Source organism: Egretta garzetta, unplaced genomic scaffold, assembly GCF_000687185.1.
Source record: "Egretta garzetta isolate BGI_Z169 unplaced genomic scaffold, ASM68718v1 scaffold56, whole genome shotgun sequence".
Taxonomy (NCBI): domain Eukaryota; kingdom Metazoa; phylum Chordata; class Aves; order Pelecaniformes; family Ardeidae; genus Egretta; species Egretta garzetta.
The window spans coordinates 2,184,667-2,191,441 of NW_009260182.1; the positions used below are offsets into that span (position 1 = coordinate 2,184,667).

General features: G+C 42.2%; 1 protein-coding gene across 1 annotated transcript in view; it reads right to left on the reverse strand.

Moving 5' to 3' along the window:
• Positions 1 to 2,540, reverse strand: part of ANXA11 (annexin A11) — a 28,779-nt gene extending 26,239 nt beyond the window's left edge. The window contains exon 1 of the mRNA XM_035897298.1: positions 2,537 to 2,540. The gene's annotated coding sequence lies outside the window, so the exon portion shown is untranslated. The remainder of the gene's footprint in view (positions 1 to 2,536) is intronic.
• Between the last annotated feature and the right edge of the window lie 4,235 nt (positions 2,541 to 6,775).

Consider the following 6,775-nt stretch of genomic DNA (forward strand, 5'->3'; position numbering starts at 1 on the left):
TGGCTGCGCCCCGCCCGTGGGGCCGTGTGCCGCGGGCGCGGCCGGACCGAACCCAGGAAGGTACGGCCCAGGTCCAGGTCCCGGCTGTCGGCGCTCGTCAGAACAGCGGGCTTAAACCCAGAAACGGGCTGCTCCCACCAGGAGTTCCGAAAACAGTCAGAAAACGTTTTCCAGGGAAGGGGGGACAGAACCCCCCATTTTGTTGCATATGATACACATTTCCTTCAGTAAAATTCTACATAAATTTTAGAGGATGGAGACTTCTCATGGCCGACCTTTTCTAATAGAAGCCGCGCTAGCTAAACGCTTCCATAAACATCTTTTTTCCTACTTGCATTCTTTAAAGATGAGTGAGGTTGCTCACATGGAAGCATTCAGAGAGACAAAACAAAATAATAAAAATGAAAAATAAAAAGGCCTAGCATTTTCCAATTAAATTTCTTTTGGCAAGACGCTCGTCAAAATACCCTTGCTGACTGAATCACAGCGTTACACAACTTCGGCGGGGAATAAACTCTTCTTCGCAGCTGGGATTTTTGTGAACAGGGTCTCAGAATCTCCCTTCCAACGCTTGCTTCCCTCATACACGTGCTTTGTAACCAGCAGCTTTGTTTAGAAATAAACTGATTTTGATGGATGTGTTCACGCTTCTAAAAGCATACATCTTGCTCACCCACCAACTCCTTTCAGGCTATTTTCTTCTCCTCCATACAGCTTCAACGTACCATCATGGCCTATCATTGCAATGCAACAGCTGTGATGGAACTAAAGAAAAATCCCCCCCCATATCAAAATTTTAACTGGCACCACAGAGGCCAAGGCTGCACCCATGGGAGAAAGCTAAACTTAAAGTAGGCCAAAGCAGCTGAACACATATATTTCAAATTAAGAATGGCTTACTGTGGTTTAGCATAAATTAGGAGTTTATTCCCAGCTGATCTTAAGTCTCACTGATAAAGACATTTCTGACTAATAGGCAAAGCTCAACATCAGTGCAGGGTTTGATGCAGAGCGTAGCCTGACATTTGCTATGCAGGCAGATGGAAAAATTAAGATGCGCCCACAGAGTAGCTCAGATGCAAGGAAGGCCGGGGATCATTGCGCTCCTGGTAGAGCTCCTCTTGGGAGTTAACTTCCCTGACTGGTGCCAGCCAAAAGGGGCCACGTTAGCTCTGACAGGTCGGTTCTGTAAGCCAGAGGAATTTTGACTGAAAGGGGTTAGGAGCCGTTCAGAGGAGCTGCTACTCCCATCCGATGAGGGAGGACACAGTGACCTCTACAAAGGGTTACTTTTTCCAGCAGGATTTGGAAAATCACATATTTCTGCAACTTAAGTACTGTAATTTTCTCATGTAGAAAAGCCCTTTGAGTATCATGCGTAGGCTGGAAGGGACGTATGAGGAAGCCTGTACTGCTGTAACTAGCCCAGTAATTTATTCCTGACTCAGTTGTGCTCGCTTTGAAGCCAATTCAGTGTTCCATGGATTTACCTAAGGTCCAGGTTTGGCTCACTTCTAGCCACCAAGGCTGGCTAAATAGGGGGATTCATAGAAATCCCACACCTCTGACTCTGCATTCATAAACAGAAAACTAGCTATGGCAGCATATGGAATATTTTTCTGACAAGGAGACCATTGTATGGAAACCTCACTCGCTGCCATATTCAGACAGTCAGGGATTGAGGCATTTGCTTAACATATTTCATTTCTGGAAATTTTTCCACAGGAGCGATAACCTCCGAGCCCACGCTCTTTGGGAGCTTTGGCTGGAGCAAGTCCCTCTTCCTGCAAAAGCTGTCAGGGGCAGCAAATGTTCTTGTCAGCAAAAGAAAAAGATATCATAGTGCAGTAGCTTTGGTGGCATGCTTTATCGGTAAAAATTCATCAAGTTGCATACCACCACCATTAAGGGAAAATTTTCTGCAAAAACATGTTTATAAATAAGTAAGAGATTAGAACTTTTTAATATATTGGGAATGCTTTGTATATGGTTAGGGTGAATTTAATTTTCAGTGGAGTAAGGGGAACTGCTAGGAGAGCTACATGAAGCTGATGGATTAAAGCCTGAGACAAATGAAGTCTCTCATTAGAGAGGCTGGTTTTGATTCAAGCTGTAAATTTGCATGAGTATCTGTGAGAATATTTATAATTTTGTTAGAGAAGGGTAGAGTTCTGAAGACTGGAAAAAAGATTCTGCTGAAACTGAGTCAAGAAGAAATCAAACACTCCTGTATTTGCCTGTGCGCGTGCCTCTGACTAAAGGATTTATGCTGTTACATCAAGATCCCATCTTATGTGTAGTTTTTCTGGTTATGAAAACAGACAAATTAAAACCTGTGAAAAGTGATCCCAGTGTAAGCAATAGTATAGCCTGCTTGGGAATGTAGGTGGCCCAAAACAATAGCTTTAACTTCCATAGGCATCTTGTTGGAGTCTGAATTCCCAAACTGCCTCTGAGGCAAAAAATAAGGACTGGGGGAAATTCTGTTAGCAATAGGAATGTTGTGACTAAGGCTTCACTATTCATTCAATGCCACGTTCTCAGGCTGTTGGGGTTCTTACCTGCTCTGCTTCTCTCACACCTCCACAGGGGAAAGGGATTCCTGATGCTCTCGGAGAGAGGGACACCCATCTTTCCACTCTTGGAGGAAGACACATGTCTCCATTCTTGGGAGAAGAAAGCAGATGACAGCAAAGCCCTTACTTTTTTTTTTTTTTAGCATAGAGCAGAGAACCTTGTCCCCTGCTTTGTTCAACCTGACAAAAATCATTAAACCCGCTGAATTTAACAACATTCCTGGGCGAAAATACGAGACTGTGAGACTCACGAGAATGCGTACATAAAGAAATTATGTTTTCATGTGTATCATATATTTTAGACACATGCATGAAGGAATTTCATGGCACAGATATAACAGTTTCTGAAATATCAAACAAGATGCCCATGTGTGATAGTAAGTGTTGGTCATGCTTGTGATAGGTCCCTCATAAAGTGGCTCATGACTAAAAAAAAAAAGCTAATCAAAAAACCAAAAATGACACAAAACCAGAGATCACCTGTTTTGGTACATTGCCATGTTCCTTTTTCTGTGGATACGTACAGTTAAGTAGTCATAAGTCACACAAGTCAACATTCAGGGCTTTAAATACTAACAAGTCATTCTTGTGTATTTTATGCAAGAATGAAGATCGAGCTCCAGCAATGTAGTTATGTAATTCTTTGACCCACTATTTCTTCCCTTTGATTCTATTTAATACCTCATAGCTGGTTGGTTCAAGCAAGTGACAAAGTATTATCTGAAAAGCACCAATTTTTATCACCCCAAACATACAAAGGTGTACAGTTACATGAAACATGGAAAGCATTTTCAAAGGGAGGATATGTGAACTTCTACAGAGCTAGACGTAACTTGCACATTAAATTATTGCTTCCCTTAGAGTTTATTAAAATAGAAAGAGATGTTAACAGGGACTCCGTATAAAGCCCACTTCTGCTTACCTTCAGCAGCATTACATCTGATAGTCCTACAGAGATGTTCACAGCATAGCTGCTGCCAAAAAGGGGCAAGACCGCTCTCTCCTTTCCACCCTTCACTTCCAGCCAGGCTTTCTTTGATCTGTGTTAGATCAGCTTAGCTGTAGCATGGATTCCTACCAGGAGGGTAGATCTAAGAGCCTTAAGATTTCGAGTAGGACTCTCCTCTATATCTTTGTAACACATTTTGTCTCAAAGGTACATTAAAACAGCTTACTGGTAAAGTAAATATTTATATCACAATTTGACTGACTACTCTATAGCGGAATGTACCTGCAGCCATTTCCCTTAAGAGTTTACAAGAGGAAAAGTACGCAAAGACATGCAGTATAACATACTATATTACATATATTTATTTTATGTATGTTATATTATATACATACCTTTTAAGACTGGTTTTCAATCAGCTCAGTTTAGGAAGCCTAACCCCAGCCTGGAACTGGAACCACTCCAGCACACAGTTCCTTAGGTAACCACAGAAGCCATGCTGCACAGCTGATACAGAGAAGAAAACGAGAATATTGTCTCCAGTTGAAATTACAGGAAGCCTACCAGCAAGTTTTAATACCAAACTTTTTTTTAGTTTTTGATGTTTTAATAGCTAAATTGGTATTTAGCCAGGATAGAACCCCCAGACCTCATGTGTTCCGTATGCATTTTGAACCGAGGTTTACTTTTACTCATATTAACAACTGTCATTCTGTATTGGGATTTCAAACCACGTGTGTCTCACAGTGATGCCACAGCATCAGACAGCAGCAAATGAGGCCTAGCATCTTCGGTGTCAGGATAGGCGAGAGTTTGCGTATCAAGCTGAACTGCTTTCTGACATTGTGCCGGTGTTGACTCAGTACCAATTCAAACGGAGAGGCCTTTGTGGGAGAACCCACAAAATCACAGCAACATTTCCTGCAAGCGCTGCATTTTCCTAGTGCCTCTTCCAAACTTCAGTTCCAACCTCATCCTTTTCCAAGTGGATTTGTGCCATAAGAGCACACAAACCAGAACCGAGTGATGGAAACTAGGATGTTAACTCAATACATCTGCACCCCTGATTTCACAGGTGCTGTCTTCTTCCTTTTTCCATATCCATTTTTCAACATTTCATTTCCATCACTAAAATATTCCATTGGTGAAAACTCAGAGATAAAATACCTGAGAGTTTACACACTAAAAGCAAGCAGAAACTATATAAAAAAAAAAGATGTCTGCAAGTATTATAAGAGTGTCTTTCAGGCAGCCTAGGAACCTAGAGTACCAGCCAGCCTGTGGTACGTTTTCGGGAGTGCTAGCCTGGAACCTGAGAGGCCCAGGTTACCCCACAGGCCTCCTGCCTGAACTTGATCGGGTTCAGATCCTCTGAAGATGCAGGTACGTACAACTTACGTTGATTTTGAGCCCTGAGTACCTGACACACATCAGTTGCCAACTCCCCCTTGTGAGGGAGGGAGTTCTCTCACAGTGAGACTTTGGCAAGACAGACTCCCAAATGCTTTCGCTCTGTTTCACAGCCAACAAAAAGTGTTCATTTTCCTTCCTCAGTTTTGTTACTACTCCTGAGCATTCCTTAGGTTTTATACTTACTTTTTTTTTGCGTGAGTTTTCCAAATCATGCAGTTTGCAACTCTTCTATGCACCTGTTTTCCTTCTTCTTAACTGGGCCTTCAGTTAAACCAGATCCCTTCAAGACCATATCATTTACTTGTATACCTCTCCCCTGCTTGTTCCTCTGCAGATTCTTTGTACCCCCTAGCATATCAGGCTTGATGATACTTTAGAGGTAGCATTGGCCTCAATCTGTGTTACACTCCTGAGAAAATTCTACTGCTTAAAAACCATTGCTTGAGGGCAAGCTTAGCTGAACTCATTTCTGCAGTCCAACTTCATTTTTCCAGTGCGTTTGTGTTGCAGGGGGAGACAGCAACGTTTAATGACTTTGCATTGGCCCTAGTCTGGAATATAGGTGATACAGCCTGTGGCTTGACTTGATGTATGCTGAGGAATGCAACAGCACAGCCATTTCATAAACTCAACTAGGATTTGTGAGGGACCGTACGGACTGTGTTATCAAAGGGCGTCTACCTTAGCCTGTGTAGGTCTTTAGTACACAGGATTTTTGCTGAAACAATTTTCTTGCACGTATTCTGCATTTTCCCCAAAACAACTGTGCTGTGAGCTTTGATCTGTGGGGCTGTCTATCTGAACACCTTCCGCTGTTACTAAGTGCATTCAAATTAAGATAAGAGCTAATTCTACGCTCCAGGCTATACAAGTTAGGGAATGTTGAGAGTGCATTTGTATGTAAGCCATTACCCTTCACATGCAGCAGAATGTAGTCTTGAAATAAACAGTTGCATCAAGGAGTAACAGATGGAAGTGCTTTAGTTTCCATTTCTTATTAACACAATTTTTTCATTAAAGTGTTACAATTGGATAGCTTGGTGTTTTTACTGCTTGGTGGACGTAACCCAGCTTGCTTTGGTGGGCTGACACCTTGCAACACACACTCACACAAGTCACTAGCTCACTTCTTTGCAGGTCAGATTTTCTACAGTTTGTTTAGATCTGCTTTGAGTTGTGGCTTGCATAAAATTGAATTCTGAACTCCAGTTAACATCTAGTTCCAAGTAATAGAGTTAGATAACAGGAAGAGGAGTTCACAGAAACGTTGGAGCTAGCCTGGGCACGCACACCCCACCTACACCTGCAGAGGTTAAACTTCCAATATGGGCAAATAGATAAATATTTGCTAGTATTTTTAAGTACTTCTGAATGCAATTCAATCGGGTGACCAGGAAACCCATCTGAGCGGGCGCTGGATCAGCCATTTAACTCTACGTGTCAACTGTGTCAGTTTGCAACTTGAACTCTTTGCTTCATCACTGTAAATTACTTTCCAGCCCCACAAAGTTTCTGAGTGAAACTTAATATGAGTTAAACACAGATACCTACCTTTTTTTTTCCCCCCCCTGTCTCCAGGAAATGGAGAGTGAAGCAGCTCAGGCAATCTGACACTCAGCAGTGTCACAGAGAGTTTTCAAATCAGGTCAACAGTCGAGCAGAGGATTTCCTCCCCCTGGGCAGAAGAAAAGCAAGTGTCTCTGACAAATTCACAGGAAGCTGAAGAGACTTACCCAACCTTACACGGTATTTCAGCAATGCATTTCAAAACATTACCTTTGCATTTTCAATTGAAGGATATTTGGTTTGCAGCAGAATTTCTGCGAAAATATAAACCAAA